The 23,976-nt window shown below is 51.1% G+C and overlaps 1 long non-coding RNA gene across 1 annotated transcript in view; it reads right to left on the bottom strand.

Moving 5' to 3' along the window:
* The window catches only part of LOC132369851 (uncharacterized), a 166,515-nt gene that overhangs the window by 30,957 nt on the left and 111,582 nt on the right, over positions 1–23,976 (bottom strand). The gene's annotated exons all lie outside the window — the stretch shown is intronic.

Raw genomic sequence — 23,976 nt, 5'->3', positions numbered from 1 at the left:
TGTGTATATCAAAACTATGCAAGGTGAGAGTTACCTGTGTTGAAAGCAGACACTACATTGCGGGGCAGGATTTATATGGAGGCAGAAGTGAAAGGTATTAAATAACAGCACCACGTTAGTGCTGGGTAAAATGGAGATGCACTGTTTCATAATCACTACGGTTTGGAAATGATGTAACAAGTGTGGGAAGTGTTATGTGGTACAATACTGACTCAAAAATCGGACTTCTTAATTGAAATTTTAATTGAGATAATTGTGGATTTGCATGCAGTTGTAAGAAATAATACAGAGATACCTGTACTATTTACCCATTTTCTCCGAGGGTAACAACTTACAAAACTACAGTACACACGAGGATCTTGACTTTGCTAAAATCCACCAACATTACTCAGATTTCCCTAGTCTTACTTGTTCTCATTTCTGTGTGTATTTAGTTCTATCCAACTTTATTGCATGTGTAGGTTTGTGTATCCACCGTAACATTCAAGGTAAAGAACATTTCCATCACTACCCCGCCTTGTCCTTTTATAACCACAGCCAGCTCCCTCCCCTCATTTCTAATCTCTAGCAGCCACTAATCTACCCTCCATTTCTAAAACGTCAGCATTAAGAAATGTTATATACATGCAATTGTACAGATGTACCCTTTTGAGATTGGCATTTTCCATTCAGGATAATTCTCTGGAGATGCACACACATAGTGGGATGTATCGATGTGCCTTTCTTGCTACATTAGGATGTGTGCCATCCCAGGATTAACATATGAGATTTCTAAGTGATGCATACCCCACAGGGCACCACTTACACAAAGTGAGGGAGTTTGCTCATGAATCATCACCATTTTATATTCCAGAATTGCCTGGTAATTACATAGGTGACGCAAACATTCTCTAGCAGAAAACCACAGAGTCCAGGTTTGTTTACCATAAACAATCACAGAGAAACCAGGTTTTCCTCTTAAAAGCATTCCATAGATGGGAGCTCATACATTAGCGATAACCATCAGGAGGTCCAGTCACCCTGTTTACATAGAGATTCAAACCGATACTTTCTCGTCCAGGCATCCTCAGTTGAATCAAACCACGTGTTTCAAAGACTCCTTTCCCCATCAAAAGACCATATGGATGTGTATCTATTTTTGGACTCAACATTCTTTTACTTGATCTCTAAGCTGCATCGCCACTTATAGTCACTTAACCTTTCTGAGCCTCGGAGCCCTAACACATAAAATGGCAATAATAATATATAATTCATTAAATTGTTGTGACACTTAAATGTGAAGAGCCTGGCACGTAAAAGATATTCAATACGTGATGGTTACTACAGTGCACGTGTTATCTGAACTCAAATTGGGCCACGTCAGCTGACAAGGGATTGTATTTTTTTCCCTATTTGAAACTGTCAATGTGGGAGATCATAGAAAAGCATAATAAAATCACTTTTAATCATTTAATAAGTCATTTTGTAAGAATATAATTTCCAAAAAATGAGATAACCCACAAAAATCCTGAACACACTGTTGTTAAGTATGCAGCATATTAGTATGTATATATGTACATGTTAATGTATATATGTACACAACTTAGTATATACACTAAATATCATGTCTTTGCTGAAGCTAGGCCATGTGTCTAAAAGCTGCATGACAGGGTTTCCCTGGTGGCGCAGTGGTTAAGAACCCGCCTGCCAATGCAGGGCACACTGGTTCAAGCCCTGGTCCGGGAAGATCCCACATGCCACAGAGCAACTAAGCCCGTGTGCCACAACTACTGAACCTGCGCTCTAGAGCCCGCGAGCCACAACTACTGAAGCCCACGCACCTAGAGCCCTGCGCACCGCAATGAAGAGTGGCCCCCGCTCACCGCAACTAGAGGAAGCCCATGCACAGCAACAAAGACCCAACGCAGCCAAAAATAAATAAATAAATAAATAAATTCATAAAAATAAAATAAAAGCTGCATGACACCTCCTCCACCCAACCACCACCAACCTTTGGCAAACTCCTACTCATCCCACCAAGCTCACGTGTCACCTCTTCCAGAGAGTCTTCCCCCATCTCTCCTCCCAGTAGACCCGGTTCACGTCTCTATTGCTAAATTGACACTTTTACAAGCACCTATGTGCTGTTCTTCCACATTAGACACTGAGGTCCTCAGTGGATAGAGACAGTGTTTTGGTCTTCTTACCCCCTGCGTACCCTCTCCAGTCACATGTAATTCCCTGCCTTGCACACAGTAGGCACTCAATGCAGGTGCCTAATCGCTTCAGCTCCCTGTCCCTATGCCTCGTCTTGTGCACAGACAGGCCTGTAAGAGACATGTGTTCCAGCTACGCCATTCACGTGTAAACATTCCAATCCCGTCCGGACATCAGAATGCAGCTGGCTCCTCGGACCAGGTTCTTCCCGGGGACTAAGACTTTGGAACAGTGAAGCACGTGCTATTAATGAAGGAAGGAGGAGGCACCTGGAGCCCATTAGCAATGGATAAGCTGTCACTGCCATCACCTATCGGAGGCTCTCATCCTGCATAATGTAGAAGTGATCAGACCTTGGAAGTGGCGGATGGAGCACAAGGAGCCCTGTTGCTGTCACGCTGTACTGTTTGCTGTCTCTCCAGCCAACAGAATTTGTTTTGCATCGTTGCTCAGGGAACCAACACAAATCCAGGTTTCACCAAGGAAGGAGAACTGACCTCTCCAGGTTAATCAGTGTGGCTGGCCTCATCTGAGTCAAGATCGGGCCCAAGAGTCAGGAGCACCAAAATCAACTCAACTAAACTACCGATCTATGTCAGGTTACTAGGATAGGACTGAAAACAACAGGGATTGGTTCGAGAAGTGGGAGAAGTAATTGAGAGCTCTGAATCCAGCTTTCAAGCTGAAGTCAGAAATGCGAGATATTTGAGTCCAAATCAGGTCAGCAAACTCTCAGAATCAGTTGACAGCTCCGTGGGAATAAGGCCCTGTCTCTCTCATCCTCTACACCCCTTCCCCTACTCTTAGCACTTTCCTTAGACAGTACCAGGCCAATCTTCAAAAGGCTCTTCCTCAAGTGGCGAGTCAGGGACCTAAGCTCCTACTAGCCTGTGGCCCCCCATTTCCCAGTTCAGGAACCCTGAAGGCCACCACACTCATCCACGTCAACCCAGATGAGGAAGAAACACGGAGGAGAGAGTATGAAATCCCTTCTCTTTTTATAATGGAGTTGGCCTGAATGTGGCATAAATTTCTTCCATTCATTTCCTATTGGCCATATTCTATTCTCAGGTACCTCATGGCCCCAACTGCAAGGAAGGCCAGAAAACAGTCTTGCCCAGGAAGAGACCACAGGTCTGCCCACCAGCTGGCAGACACTGTCCTGATCTCCTTTTGTGTTCCTTTTTCTCAGAGAGATAAGGCCAGAGAAAGAAAACTTCCAACATGAGATTCTTAAATCAGAATTTAATTCACCACCTCCAGCTTATTCTTCCTCTAAAAGCGGAACAGTCCTCGGAAGACACCTCTGGGGACTTGACAGTTACCCACCTGAGCAAGCTAGGTAGCCAGAATTAGGAGGCCCCCTTGACCTGTGTCTAATATGCAAGCAACAAACGTTCCCTGTGTTCCTATTTATTTGTTCATGTATTAAACGTGAAATATTTATTCAGCATCTACTTTATGAGAGCACCGTGCCGGCTAGACAGCTCCAGCTCCAGGAAGGAGAGGGGATGTATCGGGTGCACTGGGTTTTATTCAAGGCCTATGACCTGCTCACAGCAGCCAAGCCCGGTCCTGGCTCCCCCGAGATGCGGGGTTAGATGCTGACGGCGGGAATGGCCCCCCTGAGCACTGGCACCCGTGGGTGTGAACCTCCCACTTCTCCCCTCCGGACCCCTACTATCCTACTGGCCCTGGTCCCCACACCCCGCTCGATCAGGATGTGCCTTTCTGCTGATCTGCATCTGGATGATTTGATTATACCATTTCTACATGTCACGTATAGGAATAAAGTTACCATTTCTCAGGGTGCTGAAATGCATCCACAAAAAGAACCTGAGAAAAAAAGGGTTTTTTGTCCGTTTCTGGTTTTTTTTTTTAACTATTAAAGATGCTGACAGCAGTTTCTCCTGTAAGAAAGGACAGTGGAAGCAGGGCAGAGGGCAGTAAGGAGGATGTTCTGTGCTCAGGCAAAGGGGTCAGCCTCACAGACCTGCATCTCCTGCAGAAGTCTCCGAGATCAATGGCTGCTCCACGAGATGCAGCCCTCATGCTGCTGGATCCTCCTCCCCACCCCTCCGGAAGTGCTCAGCTGCTGAGGGCGTCTCCAGGCTCAAAAGGGCTTGATGTCCATTTATATGAAAGGTGAGGCTAAAGAAAACAGGCCTGAGAAGGAACCAAACCCATGCCCTTGTCGTGTCTGGTCCCAGGGTTCACGGGAGGGTGACCAGGTGGGCGAGTTCTGCAGGACAGAAAAGGACAGAAAGAGGCCCGGACCATTTCCTTCTGCACCTGGTTTGCTGTTTGGGGACCTAGTCATCCCCGTGTCTAGGTTTGAAGGGGTCCACATGCATGAACGTGTTCCAGGGGGAAAGGCACAAGTTCATGGCCCTCTCGGTGTGAACTCGCAGCCTGGACACGGAGGTCTGCATGCTCCCCAGGGCTGGCCCGGGAGCAAGTCGCCGCACGCAGGCCTGAATGTATTCGAAAGAGGTGCCAAGGTATGCCTGTGTCCAAGCATGGCTGCTGGGCAGACAGAAAGAACCCAAGAATGAAGTGGAGAGACAGAGGCTGAGATGCCAGGGTGGGGTGAGCGGCCAGCGTGCAGAGGTGAGGAAGGACGCTTCCATCCCTCCTGCGGACGGGGTGCAGCCGGGGTCGGCAGACCACCTGGGCTCCGTGTAGACGGGTGGCAGGTGCAGCAGGCCCCGGTTGGCTCAGAAACCTTCCTCCCTGGGAACCATCTATGAGGCCTACTTTCAGAGTCAGGAAAGAGGCAGAAATTATAATCCCCTTTTTTTCATTATCGACCCAGAGAAACTGGAATCAAGTAACTTGTGTCTCGTGCTAAGACCCTCACTCATTCAGCAAGTACTAAGGGGCTACTAGCTCTTCCTTCACCGTGTAAACAGGCGCTCACGCTCCTTTATGATTACAGGCTAGAAAGTGGCCTCTCCACTGCCAAGTCTGCCTCGCGGGTGGGACCCGGTGTCTGGTGAAGGGAGGCAGCGGGGAGGGGCACAGTGCATACGGCAGAGGCAACGGAAGAGAAGAGCCTTCTGTTCTCAGCGCCTGGTCGCACAAAGACACAATGATAAACCTTACACTTTTAGAAGGAGCACTTAGAAGTGTCCACCCACCCATGACCGTGGGAACCCTGTGTCCTTACTAAGTTAGGGAGTGGAGGGTAGAGACTGAATTTGTTTGCCAAGAGATGTACCAGTATCTTTGTGAGGAAAACCTTCCCGAGCCCTGGCCATGTCACACACACGCAAGCCAGTATGTGTGCATCACACTCAGCTGGGTGCTCTGATGGCACAAGGGAAACTTAAGACACAGTCCCTTCCCAGCGGGATCCAACAATACAGCTTAAAGAAGCCACCGAATAACAATTCAAGGGACCATGTGACTAAGCGCTACAGGCGTAGTCCAAAGGATGTGACAGGGGGTGGAGAAAATGAGCAGGGCTGGAGCATGGAGACCTCAGCGGGGAGGTGGATGGACAGCGGGGCAAGGAGGGCCGGCAGCGCTCAGGCGCAGAGGACGGGGGGCTTCCAGGCGGAGGAGGCAGCCGAGCTAAGTCCTAGAACGAGGAGGGGCAGGTTCCCGCATCAGGGAAGGACCGCTTTCCTGGACTGGAACGGAGGTGTTTTCCGGAAAAGCAGTAAGAGGCAAGTTAGTGAGGGAGCCAGGTCACGGTGGAGCTAAAAAGAAAGTACCAGGAGAAAATGCGGAATTGCTGAAGGCTTTTGACGTTTTAGGCAGGCCATTTGGAACCTGCTACGTGGTGGAGGGCTGAGGGATCCCGGAGCCAGGTGGGACGCTGGCCGTGGGAGCCGCAACTCTGTGTTGAAGGACCTTGTGTAGTTTGTCTCCTGATTCAACACAGGGAACAGAGGAGAGGGGGATGCAAAAACGATCCAGAATTACAGCCTACGTGATTTTAAGGAGGAGCGCTGTGTACGAGACTGGAGAAGACGGAAGGGAGAGAAAACTCGAGGAGATGGGGTAACGCAGGCGTCTGGAGTGAGGGGAACAGGGGGATGAGTGGAGACGCCTTGGAAGCAACTGCTGAACCAGCTCTCGAACTTGTGTGTGACATCGGTATCGGCTGGGGAACGTCACCAGCACACCAACGCAGTAGAAACGGGGCAGAACTGGGTCAAGAAGGAAAAAATTAAAGTTCTGGCAAAAACAAAAACACAGGCAGAAGATCATAAATGAGGTTAACAGACAAGTGCCATCCTGGAAAAAGTTACTGCGGCAGCCTATACAACAGGCAAAGGATGGCTGTCCAAGCTATAGAAATAAATTCTCACCAAAGAAAAGGAAAATGAAAAAAAACACTAATTACCTAATCAACCTGATAGAAGAGAAAATACAAATAGCCCATCAGCGTACGTGGGAGAACTGGGCCTCGTCAGAATTGGGGACCCGGGGGCCAAGCCAGTGGAATGTGTAGGCGAGTCTGGACGTGACCCCACTCCTTCCTAGCTGGAAAAGCTCGGGCCAGGCCTTAACCCTCACTTTATTATCTGCAGAAGGAGAATGAGAACAAGAGACACGATCTGAAAGGTCTGTGGTAAGGGTTAAATAAGTTAACGTACGTAAACCGCTCCAAACAGTGTCTGGCCCAGAGTAAGTGCCATGCAACTGTTAGCTATTATTAATAATAGAAAAATACAAATTAAAATAACAATGAGATGTAATTTTTCACCCACAGGTTGTCAAAAATTTTAAAGGACGACAATATCAAGTGTTGACAAGGATTTGGGTGAAATGATACTCCTAAACTCTGAGTGGGAATATAAATTGGTACATCCACTTTGGAGGGAGAAAAATGGCATATTTTACAAAATGGAAAATATGCCTACTTTAGAACCCAGCAATTCCCCCCTCTGAATATATGCCTTAGAGAAACTCCTGTGAATGTGCACAAGAAAACACAAGCAAGGATGTTGACTGTAGCATGTTTTTTGTTGTTATTAGCAAAACATTGGAAAGAACGTAAATTTCTATAAATAGGAGAAGGCATCAGAAAAATAATTCAGTCTATGTAATGCTAGAATACCATCTAGCAATTGAAAGGCATAAATACAGATCTCTCTAAATAACCAGGTGGCCGGTGACAAACGCTAGCTGCAGTTTGAGTCGCTCATGGATGCCATGAACACAACGTGCAGCGTCACCTCGGAACCACTGGAGACCACGGGAACGGGGGTGTCAGCTGAGGGGAACTTTAACTTTACTTTTTCTGTAATGTTTTATTCCTTCAAAAAGAAGAAAGAGCATTAGATGCAAAGGAGACAAATGCTAAGTTGTTGATTTGGCGTGGGGAGGATATTCCTGTGAGTTATATTATTCTTTGTGCCTTTCTAAATTTTGAAAAAAAATTTTAAATGCTCTTTGAACAGATGTTCTGAGTGTCACCTAAATTACTTCATGAAAAAAGAAGAAAAGTAGTAAAAGGAGGGCAGAGAAGTGGGCCTTAGAAATAACACACTCGGAGGGAGAGGTCGGTGGAGAGGGACCTGGCCAAGACCCAGGAAATTCACAGAAAGAGGGACGGGTCCTTGGAGGCCACGTGACCCACGGAAGGGGTAAGTGCCAGGGAGAGGGCTCTGCAGCCTTACAAACGCCACGAGGGTCCCTCTGGATGGGGGGGTGCAGGGAAAGGATGGACCAAGGAACAGACCGCCAGCTTACGAAGCAGGGTGTGCATACTCTGCAAGAGGGCAGCCCCATCAAAGGAGCCCACCGTGGACTGACTCCTGGGGTGGGAGAGGGCGTGGGCGAGGGGAGTGATCTGGGAAGTAGGGACCCCACGGGGGGGGCGGCTGCAGGGGGAGGGAGCCTAGGTGGGGGTGAACATTGGTTCAAGACCCCGAGCCCCTTCTGTCGACAGAACAAAGGGAAGGAGACTGGCTGTGGGCGCAGCTTTTACGATGCTGGAGGCTGGGAAGCAGGGGAGTAAAGTGGCCCCAGAGCCCGGCGGGGCTGGCACCCGGCCCCAGCCCCCGAGGGCAGTGCCAGCCCCAGGACAGCGGCTGGGCAGGGGCAGCCCTCCTGCAGAATCACTCCCGGTGCCTGGGGCACGCGCAGAGCCTGGAGGACGCACGTGTGTTCAGGCAGCCCCCCCCCCCCCCGAGGCGAGGCGAGGCGAGGCGAGCTGGCAGCACTCCCTGGCGTGGGTCTGCCCAGCACATGCACACCCGCTCATTCAGTGACCTGCACACGGAGAGGAGACACCTCTGCCCCTCACCCACCCCGGCTCCCACCCGCCACGTGGCCCGGGAGCTGCCAGCCCCCCAGCTCCCCGGGAGCACGGCTCACAGCCACAGCTGCGACCACGGCTGCGGCTCAGCGCAGGGGCGGAGCAGGGGCAGCCTGGGAGCTCAGCTGTCATCCCTCCTCTGGGAGCGGCGGGGTCCCTCTCAGAAGTGACGGAGACGGTCACGGCCCAGGGCCCGCACTGTTTCCCTGTCACTGCCCAGTGGTCTCCGCACCCACCTGGAATCCTCCCGGGAGCGGCCCCCAGCCAGCCAGAGAGAAGGGAAGCATGTCACCCTCCCCGGGGGTGAGGCATCTCCCCACCATGGGCTCAGTGGTCCATCAAGAGGCCTGGAGACCGCAGAACCCCTCCTTCACGGCAGGCGGGGCTGGGGGGCGCTGGGCCCTCAGGAGACTGGGGTGACCCCTGAGCACACAACTGACAGAAAACCCATCGCAAATAGAACACTAAACATAAAAGAAAAACTAAGTGTGTATTAAAGTTAAAAGAGCTTTTTTTCCAGATCTGGTAAGTTGCACAATCTTGGAGAAGGTTACCGAAGATGGATTTTTCTCACTGTTGGCGCCCCCGCCCTGCACGCGGCCTGTACGCGTTCTGGGTGTGTGTGTGGGTCATCCGGACACAGATGTGTGTGCATACACATGCACACACAGTTCTGAGGTGTGTACAGGAAACACACACACGGAGACATAAAACCTGCTTACTCCTGTCTCTGGTCGTTATTTCTTCCTCCTTGTCTATTAAGATAAAACCCTGCTTCCCCCAATTATCTTCCTACTGTCTGTCCTCAGGAGCCCTTCTCTGACAAATCCCACTACAGCAAAAACTGCCCGATTTGATGTCAAGGACTAAATTCGGATTTCCATCTCCCGTGCGTATGACTTTGGGTACACCTCTGGATGTCTATTTGCGGCCCCCTCCTTTTGATGATAGGGTTAAAAATAGCTCCCTCCAGAACATTACTGAGCAAATTCAGTGGGTAACATATGTCTTAGTCCTGTTTGGTCTGGGTCTTCCCCAAAAGACAGATGCCAAGACAGCATTAGATGCTAGAGAGATTTGTTAGGGGAAACACCCATGAGGAAAATAGGGAGCAGTGGGGAGCTGTCAGACCCTAACTCAGGCCTGGGCCCGTGAGGGAGCGAGGGAAGGAATGACGAAAGGCCGCTGACCGCAACAACGCACGAGAAGCTTCAGCAAAGCCAGGAGGGAGCCCTCGGGTCAGGCACCCAACAAAGAGGCTCACGTGTAAGACAGAGAAGCAAGGATTCATTGGCTTGGGGCACTTTCTCAGGACGTGGGACCTAAAAGCCTGGCAAGGATCCGGGGATGGGCTAACTCACTGCTTGAGGGGTTCTTAGAAGCCTGGAAAAGGGGTGCCTGCCCCAGTGAATGGAAATGCTGGAGTTATCCTGGCAGACGCTGGAAGACGGAACAAAGGAGGGAGTGGGCTTGCTGGAACAGGTGAGGTTTACGATCCACGAGAGGCCCTGGGGACAACCATCCACTGAGGAATGCCCTGGTGAGGGGCCACTCAGCATCACCAAGATGCTGACCTCTGCAGGTCAAGGTCAATGGTAGGAGAGATGCTCACAGAACCAGGCTGGTTAGTTTCCACAAGGATGACGGGGCCCAGAGTATGGAGGCCAGAAAGCCAGGAGCCAGGATTCCTATACGCCTGGAAAGGAGGGAGCACCGGCCAAGGGGGCCTGACTCGTGGGGAGTCGCAGAGTTGGTTAATAGATTACAGTGTGCACCAAGCAAAACAGATGGCAGCCAATGTTAATAACAGCAACGACAGAAAGGCAAGATGGGGGAGCAGGAGGCCGAGGCAGCAGCACATCAACGCCCTGCTCAGTCCCCACACAGGGTTGATTGTCAGACCCAGGGCCCCACTGAGTGGAGAGCTGGCTGGTTCACTAGGGGCGGGGACCCTGCAAAGCTATGGCAGGTACACCGGGATGGCCCCCAGTTCTCTACCATTTACGCCGGTGACCACACTGCGGGGAAAGAGAAATGTCCAGACATATCGAGGACCAGTGGACATGGATATGCAGAGACACAGTGTGTCCTCCTGCCTGTTAGCGGGAATTTATGCGTGCCCACTCTAGAGCTCGTGGGGGCCAGGTAGTAAGGGGAGTGTGGCTAAAACCCAGGTTACAGTGGACCCACAGGGGCCACCGAGCCAGCCAATGGCCATTTCGCCAGTCCCTGAACATAGAATCAGAAGTTTTGGTATACGTGGCAGTTGGTATCACTTACATCGATTTGGGCTCCCCAAGAACCCACATTGCTGGGATGAGAAGTACAAAACACTGCCTGGGAAATGGCTGTGAAGGACAGTGGGGAGGGGGATGAAACAGCCTGGGAGACTCCTCCAACCTCAACGTAGGTCCCACGTGAGGGAGAAGCGGGGAAACGAAGGGAAGAAGGAAGGTCCCGGCTGGCACTGTAGGTCGAGTGAGATCTGACAAGGCAGACGGGGGGTCCCTGAGCCAAAGTCACACGTGGAAGGAGTCCTGCCTCTTCCCTCGGGCAGGCCTCCTGGGTTCCCCTGCCCGCTCACCTGTGGCTGGAGCGGCCGGGGGCACACGGCCTGGGCAAAGAGGGGGCTTCAGGGCCCAGCAGCCGGGACATGGGTAACTCTCCCTCTCCAAGTAGGAGGCCCGAGGGGGTGCCCGTGCCCACCCCGGGCTGGGGGGACGGGGGACACACAGTAGCGCAGGACCCTTTGCTTCCTTCTCCCCTGGACTCTCCACAGCCCCATTTGCATTTGGCTAGTTTAGGCTGATTTTCGCATCCCTTGGCACACATTTGGAATCAGTAATTCTGCCAACGTTTGTTGAGCACTTACTAAGTGCCAAGGGTGTGCTAAACACTAAAAGTGAAAAGAAAGACAGTTAGAGGCTGTCTCTGATTAAACAGTTTTCGATCTGGCAGACGAAGCAAATACGTGAACAACTAGGGGCAAGGAGCTATTAGATATCTGTGACACAGTCTTCGTAGCCTAGCGTGGACTTGACGGGAGAGGCACCTGTCACGTGGTCGGTGGGGCGCACTGAGGAAGAGCTTCATCGGCGACACTTCAAGGCTGGAGCGGAGTCTGAAAGGTGAGGGTTTCCGCAGGCAGACAGGTCAGTGGAGGCTGGGGGACTGGAGATCAGGGCACAGCATCCGAGGCGTGAACAACATGGGGTACTTTGAAACTGCAAATAACTGAATATGTCTGGAGTTGAGGATGCCAGGAGGGGAGCAGCAAGAGGCAAGACTGACCTCGAGGTCAGATCACGGAGGCAAATTATACGGGCCTCACGAAGAGACAGGCTGTGAGGCACTGCTGACACTTTACGGGCAGCACCACGACCAGATTCACATTCTTAAGACGAAACACCCTGATGTGTTGGCAGACGATGGACGACCAGGAAGAAGTCAGGTTCAAAGAGGCCCTCCTGATAACTCTGGGGAGAAAGGATGAAGGTCTTCCATACCAGGTGGCAGCAGAGATGGAGATGCAAAGATGGATGCAAGAGATGCTCAGAGGATAGAACCTACTGGATGTGGGCTGGACCTGAATGTGTTTTCGCTGCTACCTGGGTACACGGTCATGCACAGCGGGGAGTGGACAAAGTGTCAAGATCAGTGTGGAACACACTGGGTTTGAAAGGCCTTTGGTTAATCAGCTTGGAGACATCCAGCCAAGAGCCAGTTGGCCACGAGAGTATGACAAATAAGAACATGTTCTGGCCTGGGTATGAAAACGAGGATGCTTTTCAATCACTTAAATATTTGAGTGTTTTCTATGTGCGCTAAAAAGAGAGGGGCTGGACAGGACCGTCTAGCAGGGACTCCGAAAAGAAGTGTGACAAAGAGGAAGTCAGCTAATCCCGCCAATTACACAGATAACGCCGCATGCTGGGGCGGTTCCTATTTTGAACAGAGACGTCGGATGTTGGCACCCAACAATTTTGGAGAAACTCCACTGCTTGCCTTGTTTCTCGTTACCCCTGCAAAGATGATTCCAAACACTCCAGTGGGACAGAAAGTGCCACGGCTACGTTCCAGCGGCAGGAAAAGCATGTCTCAGGAAGGTGCCCATTTACCTGCTCGAGCAGGGTGCTCTGAGGGGACGGACGTTGCAGGTAAGGCTCCTTTCCCTGTCCTCCTTGTATCACCCCCTCTGCCTCCGTCAACCCCTCCTAGTCTCCTGAAGACAGGATGTTAGTGATGACAACCGTCAGGATGACATGACAGGTGAGATTTATCAGCACTTCATCAGACACTAATTATGCACCTACTCTTCATCATTTGGGGGGATGCTCCATCCTCCAAAACGCCTAGTTGAGGGGGTGCCATTAAAATCTCCATTATAGAAGCAGGAAGAAATCAAGGCTCAGCAAGACAAGTAATACGCCCAAGACCACGTGAGTAAGTGGTGGAGTCTGGGTTACAACATTCTGGTCTTTCTGGCTCCAAGCCCGAGCTCTTCACCACCACGGGGGCTGCCTCTGGGGGATCCTAGCCTCCTGGGCCCCCTGCCCACTTGCTCAGGCCCTGGAGCCCTGGCCTCCATCACTGTGTCACTCTGGTGGCAGGTCCCAGGGTCCTGGAGCTACTGGAGGAGAAGAGAGAGGGGAGCGAAGTCCTCCTCCCCTCCAGCGCCGCTGTCCGGCGAGGCAGCAACCCTGGAAGCTGAGAGTGCCGGCGGCCGGGAGGCTGACAGCCTATCCGCACGAGGGCACAGTTGTTCCGACAGCTTCCCTGACAGCCGGGCGCCTGCACTCATGTGTACAACAGGGGCTTTCGTTTCCAGAAGAAAAGCTGTCAGATACCTTATCAGAAAGGCTTGGAGCAGGGCTTCCTGGGAGGAGGCCCACTCAGGATACTTCCTGTTTTCTCCCCAAGCCCCTGGTCTCCATCTTCCCAAACACTCTTCGGAGACCCCTTTTCCCAGGCTGCGGGGCAGCCCGAGTGGTAAACCTCCCTGTATAGGGGTTCGGTCCTGGAGGCCGTGAGGGCCCGCATCTGGTGCACGAGGTGCAGAACCCGTGCCGGGTCCCCGAGGCTCAACTCCCTGCCCTGACAGTGGGGCTGGGGAGCACACGGAGTGGAGTCTTAGTTCCATCTAGGGGGCTGCTCCAGTGGGGGGCAGAGCAAGCTACTCCCCAGACCAAACACGCAACCACAGAGTATCAGAGCCAAGAAAGGGCACAGAGGCTAAGGCAGCCCCAAACTTGTCGCTTAAGGTGATTATGAAATGACTTGCCCGAGATCACATCCATATTAAGCTTTACTGAAGCGACACTTTCTCTGCCCACCTGACCAGCTCCTATCTATCCCTCGGACTGGGTTCGAGGACTGCCTCCTCTGGTTCCCAGACAGCTCTGGCCTCTGACTAAGGTGGGGTCCCCCTTCTCCACCCTGTCACACCTTACCCGTCTCCCCCGTGAACCCCACCTCCCTCTGGAAGGGAACCAGGTATTATTTATCTATGTTTTCTTTGCCTCTTGCACAGAACCTGACACCAGGTCAAAGTTTGATAAAAATGGCATCGTTAAAACTTTCACACCCGGTCTCCCCGACATGCTAAGTGTCCTGTCCACCGCTGAAATGGAAATCCCACTTCGCGAGAAGTTAAAGACGGGCCAGGGGTGCTGTGTATCATCACTCATACTGAGCAAAAGACTGGCGTGAGGGCAGGGGACACACCCACTTCTAGTTCTTCAGTTAAAACGTGATGGAAATGGACTTCTCGCCGGCACCTTCACGCTCGTCATCTGGCACCTGGTATCACCTGGGGAAGAGAGGCTGCCCCTCTGATGGGGCCGGGAGGATGGAGGGTCTGCTCCCGTCCCAGCCCCACACCCTGCTGTGCAGAGCAGTGAGGGCGGCTTTCTGACGCAGCGAAGGAGGATGGGGAGCTCACGGTGGTTGAGCAGGAAAAGGACAGAAAGAGGGCAGGAAAACGATACCTATTTGGGACCTACTATGTGCCAGCTCCCATCCCAGCGTTTTCAAAGTCATCTGATCAAGTATCGATGGTTTATGAGGGTGGATATTATAATCTCCATTATATGGAGAAGGAAACTACGGTGAGCAGCTCGCCTGCAGACACACGGCTAACGTGCAGCTGTGCGGCGGTTAGAACTCAGGCCAGGCTGCTGCCACGGCCCCTGCTTCTCCCCAGGCGCTAGGCTGCCTCTCCAGGAGCTGAAGGCCCACCGTCTGTGCTTCTCCTGGCCCGATATTCCCACACCGTCCCCAAGGCCACCTCCGCCCCACCAGCCTCACTCCTGGTCTCCTCACTACCTCCAATGAGCCTGGAAAGTCATACACTTGGCTATTTTGCACCTTTATTAGGACCAGTGGAAACAACTACGTTAACTGAAGATTCCAAAAAGGAGGTTTACCTGATAAGCACATGCAGAGGGGGAAGGTGTGTGCGTAGCCCCAAGCCACCAAAACCTAGTGACCTTCCATTCACCGCCCTCATTCCATTGGTTTTCCACAAAAACAACACAGGGCCCTGGCAACGTTCAGGATAAAAACATCAAATTGCTTCTTAGGGAAAAACATACTGTGTTGTTTTTCCTCCAGACCGTCTCCTGGTACCAAGTATGCGCCCTTGCGCAACTCGGCCATTCCACAGCCTCAGCTGTGGGCACTGATTTTGTAAGTGGTGTCCACTGAGTACACACAGCAATGTGACACAGTGTGACACAGTGGGAAGGAACCCTTCCACCTAAGAGCAGGAAGTAAAAGGTGGCATCACCAATAGTCCCAGTAATCAGGTGTCACACGTGGCAACTTTTAAATAAGATTTGTGAGACATGTTCACACCCCCCCACCAGGTGGAGAGCATGGCCAGGACGGTGAGAAGGCTTCTTCGAAGGCAACCCTATCACGTGGGGAGCTGCTGGGAGGAGTCAGGCCTGCGTCCCTTCATTGGCTGTCCTGTCGCTTACTCTCCCCGTTTCCGTAAAAAGCAATGACTGTTTCACTTCTGTCCAGTCATCTGTGACGTGAAACTTAAGGATCTCCCAAACTCACCCTCAACGGCCAGCACAACCTCAGAACGAGGGCAGGAGGCCAAAAGGCATCATGGGGAGCAGCCCAGGTAAGCTGCGCGCTCACAGCAATAAGATGGATCTTAACCCAGCGTGACCCATCACAGCACCGTTAGCAAGAAAATAGAATTCCAGATATGACTACTTATATTAATTTCACTAATAAACCTGCCTTCCAAAATGAAAAACCCCACCATGGATCATTTTAAAGGTGCTGCTTGGTCAGAGTTTGCTGCTTTCGTGACAAGTATCTTGAACGGCCTCCAGCCCTAAATGTCCTCTCCTCAGCCACACCCACTGCTTTTCCAACATGAATTTACTGTCCTTCAGAGACCTAGAGCTTCCTTTGAATTTACAGCCATTGTTTTTATAATTTCTTAAATACATAGGTGTGTTTTAAGTTTTGACTTTGAAATAATTTCACTGAGGAAGTAGATTTGGCTAAAGGGATATGGCTTCCACATTTTTAAGAAAATCATCTTAGGTTATAGTTTCAAAGAAGACAAATGATCGTCTGGAGTCAACGCTCAGGCAGGAGAACCTCCGTCAGGTTGTACAGACACAAATGTCAGAGCCCCTGACGACCACTGTGCTCAAGCTGCTCACAGTCTCGTGGCAGAGACAGACAGCACCTTAGGAACTCCAGGCCGGTACAGCAGGTGCTGTAGCAGATGTCTGAGGTCCGAGAGAACACATTCTGCCTTACGGGGGCCTGGGGGCGGCCAGAGGAGTGTCCTCAAAGATGGGACGCTAGAACTAAGTTTTCCTTTTTTCTTTTACTGCCTTTTTTTTTTTTTACTTAAAAACAATTTTAATAGCTTTGTTGAGATATATTTGACACAAAATAAAATAAACAGAACATACTTAAAGTGTACAATTTTATGCATTTTGTCACACGTGTAGTAGACCCACAGAACCATCCCCACGGAGAAAATAATGACCATTTTCACTAACCTGAAGTCTCCCCGTACCCGTGTGATCCCTCTCTGCCCCTCGCACCCCTTCCCAGGAAAACCATGATCTGCTTTCTGTCGCCATACAGCACTTGGCACTTCCTAGAATTCGATACGCATGGAATCATACGGTACATATTCTTTTTGTCTGCCTTTGTCCATCAGCATACTTATTTTGAGATTCCCATGCTGTCGTGTGTACAAACAGTTCATCCCTGCTTATCACGAGCAGCATTCCATTGTCTGACTCTATTCAGAGCCTGTTTATCCATTCACCTGAAGAGGGACATCTGGCATTGCTTGCAGTTTTCAGCTACTACAAACAAAGCTGCGTGAACATTCGTGCAAGTCTCTGCATGAATATATGCTCTCATTTCTCTGGAGCAAATGCCTGGGAGTGGATTGGCTGGATCACAGAAACTGCCAGGCTATTTTTCAAAGTGGTTGTAGCATTTTATACTCCCAGGAGTCATGCAGGAGCATTCCAGTGGCTCCACATCCTTGTCAACACTTGCTGTGGTCGGGCTTGTTAACCTGAGCTGTTCTAACAGATGTGTGGAGGGGTCTCACTGTGGTTTACTTTCCATACCCTGCTGACGAATGACATTGAACATCTTTTCATGTGTTGTTTGCCATCTGCATATCTTCTTGGATGAACTGTCCATTCAATTCTTGTGTCTGTTTTCTATTGTTTATGTTCTTATTTTCGAATTCTGTCCCATATTTAATCTGGATACAAGTCCTTTATCAGATATACAAATTGCAAGTATTTTCTCCCAATTTAAGGCTTATCTTTTCATTTTCACTTACAGATAAATTTGGAAAGATACGTGGACGTAAATTAAGTTGTGGAATTATGTTAAAAGTCACTCCAAGAGGAAATAACACAAAGGAAAGGGATGAAGGTGAGAAATACCCTGGTGAGTCCTAAAAGCTGCAACAGTTTTGGGTGGCTTGTGGGTGAGTCCTTGGGAGGCTGTGGCATGTATAACGTGACTACTATGCTTCTGGCTCTGTTCTAGGCCTCTATATACGTTGATTTTGCTTAATCCTCTCAACAACCCAGAGAACAAAGGGTTGGTGGTCGGAGGTTGATTTCATAAATGAGGCAAGTGGGATCTGGGGAAATCAGGTGGCTTGGCCAAGGTTTCAGCTCTACTGAGCAGCAAAACCGAGAGTCCTCATCCAAGTCCAGGCGGGCGTATGGCCCTCTTCCACATCTGCCAGAAACCAGATGGGAGCAGGTAACGCAACCTGAGGCTTACGGGAAAGGCCAACTGGTCGACGTGGTGACAAAGTCCGAGTCTTTCACCTCCTGAACACCTGTCCCCAAAGGCACCGTCAGGAGATGATGGCCATCTGTTCCCTACGCTCATCTGAAGGACTGCAGGAGAAAACTGGCACAAAGTAGAGCTGTGAGACAATCAGGTCGTAAGTTACTAATAAAACAGGCCTTTGCATGAAGGGTAATGAGGCACTAGGACAAATTTCTAACAAAATATCTAATATTTATTGAATTTTCTTCCAAGCACTAAGGGCTTTGCATGGAACATTTCATTGTATTCTTCTGATAACCACACGGGGGTAGGTACTATAATTGTGCCCAATTTGCAAAGGAGGCTCCTGAGGCCTGGCAGTTTCCAAGTGCCAGGGTCACAGCGTGAGCGGCAGGGCTGGAACTGAAGTGAATCTGTGTCTGACTTCAGCCACTAACAACGGCTGCCTCTTGGGCAGACCCCGGGTTTCTATTGTGGAGGCTGCATCAGGGCAGGGCAAGTACGTTCCCATGGGGGCTAGAGGCAGGGCAGCCTAGAAAGGCACCCCACTTGGAGTGAACGGCCTGACTCTGCTGCCACGGTAGGGGGCCATAAAATAAATCTGTGATCCCAGGAACGCCAGCCACCATCACCGGCGCCGGCCCCGGAGCAGACGTCTGCAGGACGACAGATGGTCACTTTCCTCGGAAGAGAACAGCCGCACATGGTGCTTCTCCTGGAGGCCAGAATGACCTCCTCCCATCTCGTTAGGTTCAGAGAATGTCTTACCAGGGACAGGGCCATCTGAGCCCCCGTCCCACTCCCCTGCCTGCCGCCCTCGGGGCTCCCTTTCCACACACCTGGGCGCTGCCAGAACACCCTGGACACGCGAGAAGCCTCGGCGAGTCCTGCCCCCCCACCCCACCACCCAGCACCTCCACTCACACCAGCTCTCCGGCTCCGCTCTGGCCCCTCTCGCTCCCCGTGGTCAGGCACTGGCTCAACAAGCCTCAGTGACCAGGTGGCCTCGTCCGTGAGGGGCTGCCCTGCTGACTCCGCTTCCTGCCAGCTTTCCCATTCGTCCTCCCTCTCTTCCTCCCGGTTGCTGTTTTGCCTCCGTTTTCTGACAGTGATGGAGTTTAAACTGTTTGTCCAGACATGGTCAGGCACCGAGGATAATCTGACACATTCCTCTTCTCTAGAAGTGTGTAGTGTAGTTATGGAGACAGACACCACACAAGTAATTCTATGAACAACTCACTCTCACTGTAATGAGGGCTCCAAAGGCAAGAGAGGGATGCACTCGCAGGGGGACACGTTACGACATTGGGAGGGAAGAGCTGGGGCTTTGCTGAGAAGGCAACACTCAGCTGAAGCTTGAGGGACAAGGAGAGATTCATTCGGAGATGGAGAGGCTGGGGGAGGGATGGGGCGGAAGGAACGGCTCGCACGCGAGCCCGGAGCTTGGAAGGAGCTCTGTGGGTTGGTTCGAGCATCAGGGGAAGAGTGAGCTACAGAGGTAGGCGGATCTTCTAAACCGTGAGGAGACTCTGGACTTTATCCAGAAGAATCTGGAAGGGATACGTTTTGGAAAGAATTTCAAGGTCAGTTTTGCATGGATAAACGTTCTCTTTGATCACAGTTTGAAATATAGATTTGGAGGAGGTGGCAGGTGAGATCGGGAGTGAAGCTGGGTGTGATACAGGAGGACAGTTCAGAAGGTTGTTATGGTTAAGTCAGGGAAAAAGTGATGATGAGGACGCTCCTGATGAAGGAGGAGGAGGATGGCGGCTTAGATTCGAGTGGCCCAGGGGAGCTGAGAGAAGTACCCATTCAGGTGGCAGCTCCCAGAACCTGGTGACTGGTCAGACCCCCGGGGCAAGCGTGGTGGGGTGTCAGAGACGATCCCCAGGTTTCTGGCAGGAGCACCTCCTCCTCCCCCACATCTCCCCAATATGCGTCTCCATCTCCCCTCCCAGCTCATCAAAGAAATAGAGTGCAGGCAACCCAGCGGACAGACTATCGCAGCATTAATGCTATTTTTGTTCAGTCAAACCTGGAGATAAAAATCTCTCAACTCGTTATATAAGAAGTGGCAAATGTCAGGAGAGAGATTTGCTCCAGCGCCAGGGCTTCACATTTGATTCTGGTTACGCTTGTCACCTGTGCTTTGCTCTAAAGGGCTACCGGGGAGGGAGACCCTCCCTTTGACCACCTTTCTGGACTGGGTGCCCCCTGGAGAGACAAGAAGCCTCGTGCGGGTGCTTCAGGGAGAACAAACCAGCAGAATTCATCTTGGATTTTAGGCAGAAAAGTTTGTGCTGACTCCTGTTTGAGTATTTCTCTTTTTTTGTATAATTGAAATATAATCTACGTACCATACAATTCACCCATTAAAAGTACACACTAGCTTTTGTGTGTTCACAGAGTGGGGCAACCATCAGTACAATCAGTGGGAAGGTATGCAGCTATAAGCATCCACAGAGTTCCAGATTCTAGAGAGTTCATATAAATGGAATCATACTTTATATGGTCTTTTGTGTCTGGCTTCTTTCACTCAGTATAAGGTTTTTGAAACTCACCTATCTTACAGAATATATTGGTACTTCACTCATTTTTATGACCAAGTAATATTCCATTGAATGGAGGTACTGCATTTTATTTATCCATTCATCAGTTATGGACATTTGGACTGTTTCCACTTCTTGGTTATAATGAATAATGCTTCCATGAACATTCCTGTATAATTTTGGGGGGGGGGGTATATGTTTTTATTTCTCTTGAGAGTATACCTAGAAATCTAGAAGTTGAAATTATTTCTGGGTGGTTAAATGTTTCTTTTTTTTTTTTTTTTGAATGTTTCTTAAAGGCAAAGATAATACCTGCTTTTAATATATGTGCTTTGAGTAAATTCTGCTAGACATATCTTCAGTAAGAAGATAAAAAAGTATTGCTAGAGAGTCTGCAACTGAGTTTTAAAAACTGAAAGAATGTACTTATAAATATGCTTGTGTGCCTGTGTGCCTGTGTGTGTGTGTGTGTGTTAGAGCGTTACAGCCACAGTGCTGAAGGGATGCTTAAGGAAGCAAAATGTAAAGAAATGCCCATTAATAGAGCAGAAACTAAGAGCGTACGTGTAAAGATAGAAGGTTATTATGGAGGTCCTGGGACTGAGATAAATCCGGGCCCTGGAGGTCCCAGTAAGCTCAGGTCTGTCATTTCTGACTCCATGCCCTCAAAGTTAAGGCTCATCAGCCACCCTGGCTCCTGCAGGGCCCAGTGGGGTTTGGGAAAGTAACCCGGCTGTCCAGACGCCGTGTAGCTCCTAAGTTGCCAGGTCCACCTACCTCCCACCCACACCTGCTGGCCGATGATGGATCAACAGGCAAACAGTGACTCTACATGTGCCAAGGACACTGCAAAAAGGCCGCCTGAGCCCACTGGGAAGGAAGGGTGGGAGCGGACAGCAGAGAGCAAGGCTAGAGCCAGAAACCTCTGCATGCACCGAAGAGGTGGGGCTGGAGCTTCAGAAGAAACACGGGCAGCCTCCTGGACCCTCCAGGGGAGGGGGAAGACCACCCGCAGAGAGGCCACTAAACGACTGCCCTCTTGCATGAGCACCCAGGGCAGGAAGGCGAGAACCCTCAGCACAAGGGTGCTCGGCTGCAGCCCCGGAGGGCCCTCAAGAGTGGAGGCGTGTCCATGACGTGCTGACCAGGAGAAGCCTGGCATGCAGCACCCGCCGGGGGTGGTGAGGACCAGGGCTCTGCAGAGCCTGCAGCTCCTGCTCCGAGTTCACAGTGGGCACTTCCGGCCCAGAGATCCAAACCTGGAAGGTTTCAGAAGAGGAAACACCAAGTTCCACAGGTTTACATTAATCAGCTTATCCAAACACGGATCACATATACAAACATGGCCATTTTTCTCTTCCATCCAGAGAAAGATCCAGGGCGAGTTTGGGGGATCTCTCCTAGGTTTCTGCTGTTCTCTTGTTTTTGCTGCCTATTTGATGGGCTCAGTTAAAACTAAAATGAGACAGTGGGTTCAGAACTGAAGGCTCTTAAGCTCCCCTCGACATGACTGTACTTGGAGACCCTGACACATGCAGGTCAGAAACAGTGGACGGTGAAATTCTTCAACTCTCAGGACAGGGGCTGGAATGCAGACACCAGGCACCATCAGAAGCACGAGTGTTCAGGTGGGATCCGAGAAAACGGCCTGGACTCAGTTACCACTCAGCATTCAGGCTTCTCATCTCCTCAGGCAAACATGGGCCAGCTGGTTGCCTCATTTCAGGACGGGCTGGAACGTGGCTGGATCAGGCCTCCTGGCTTGTCAGGGAACCAAGAGGAGGCTTAGCACCAGGAACAAAAAGAACAAAAGTGCTTTCAGTTTCCCAGCCCCCACCTGATCACACCCTTGGCTCCTGGGGTTTCAGTGCATTTCACAGAAGGTCATGGGGCACCTCTGGATCTCCAGTCCCTGGAGTGGGCCCTGCAGGCCAGACAAGGGCGCCTGAAGAGAGTCCCAGCAGACTTGCTGGGCTTTGAGCCCACCCAGGGCGGGCAGCAGCATCCCAGGCTGGCAAGCAGGTGCTGACCTGTCAGAGCCTCGAGTGCTGGAGGAACGGGCGGGAGGAGTTCTCCGACACCCCCTGGGGGCTGCTTCACCCTTTGGCCACCACGCCGTCCGTCCCCTTCCGCTGAAGTACTGTCTCTCGGTAAAGCCAGTAGCTTCTTTCTCAAGTTTGAATCACCGTAGGTTGTTTGGCAGCAAGCGGATGGAGGGAGGAGGAGAAAAATCTGCTTCCAGCTCAAGTACATGTCGCTCTGTTAACCAGCATTTTGAAAAATTATCTTTTCCCCTCCACAGTGCGGTTGGCAGGGGCTCTCAGCTGTTTTGAGAGAATGTAACCAGCAGACCATCTGGGGCTGACATTTCCAGCATGGCAGTCAGGGGCGCGCATCGCAGGAGCTCCACGGGTGATCAGGAGCCCGTCGCCTCTGCAGGAGCCCCTGGCGGAGGGAAGGGGGGCTTACAGAGGCGGCTTCTCTACAGGCGAGCTGGGAACTGAGCCCCCTGCCCACCAGCCTTCCTCAGGCTTCCCCCTCCCAGAGATGCATGCTCTCGGAGATCTTATCTTGTAATATCAGTGATGGATGTTGACTCTGAGGATATCAAAACGCCCTCCACGTTTGTAGATCTGCTTTTGTTAAATAGAACTTAGGACCACGAGAGACTAAGATGAAAGACATACATGCAGATGTATGTCTGCATGTGAAGCAAGAGTGATTTTCTGGCTAACAAGACTGGGGAATTAGGAGTTCTTAATAACGAGGTCAGCCAGGGCAGTTAAGGGAATTACACAGCTCAGATCCACTGGCGCGTCCCTCCAGGCCTCCTGATCGCTCACAGAGCCGAAGTCCACCTAACAGCCATCCCTGCTGCTGATGTGGAGGTCCCAGGGCTGCAGGCCTCGTCCTCGTTAACCACAAAGCAGCCTCACGGATGCCAGCTGGCCCACGTCGAGACAGACGACTGACCACCCCTAATCACCTCTCGGGCAAACCTCTGCACCCTTAGCCGCTCTGGTTCATACCACATGCTCCACGCAGGTTGAGCATTCTTTCTATCTATCTATCTATTTATTTATTTATTGGCTGCGTTGGGTCTTCGTTGCTGTGTGCAGTCTTTCTCTAGTTGTGGTGAGCAGGGGCTCCTCTTTGTTGCGGTGCGTGGGCTTCTCATTGCGGTGGCTTCTCTTGTTGTGGAGCATGGGCTCTAGGTGTGCGGGCTCAGTAGTTGTGGCAGGCGGGCTCAGTAGTTGTGGCACACAGGCTTAGTTGCTCCGTGGCATGTGGGATCTTCCCGGACCAGGGCTCGAACCCGTGTCCCCTGCACTGGCAGGCAGATTCTTAACCGCTGCGCCACCAGAGAAGTCCCAAGGTCGAGCATTCTTTAACAGCCATATTTTCCAAAAAGCAAGGAATCTTTGTCACTAGCATTCATCTTTCCCACTTGAGATTAACACACCTGGGCCCAGAACTTGATGGTCCCAAGGAAGCCCCTGTACATGATCTCATACTCCCACCTGCTCTCACTCTCCCCCTCGGCCCTTGGTCATAAGTCACTGGTCACAAGGATATGAGAAAAGACCATAGCGGATCCAAATAAGTTAGAACAGATGCATCGCGTATACGTGTTTCCATGCTGAG

This window comes from Balaenoptera ricei, chromosome 8, assembly GCF_028023285.1.
Source record: "Balaenoptera ricei isolate mBalRic1 chromosome 8, mBalRic1.hap2, whole genome shotgun sequence".
Classification (NCBI taxonomy): domain Eukaryota; kingdom Metazoa; phylum Chordata; class Mammalia; order Artiodactyla; family Balaenopteridae; genus Balaenoptera; species Balaenoptera ricei.
The sequence above is the reverse complement of the archived record's forward strand: the minus strand, read 5'-3'. Positions and strand labels throughout refer to the sequence as shown.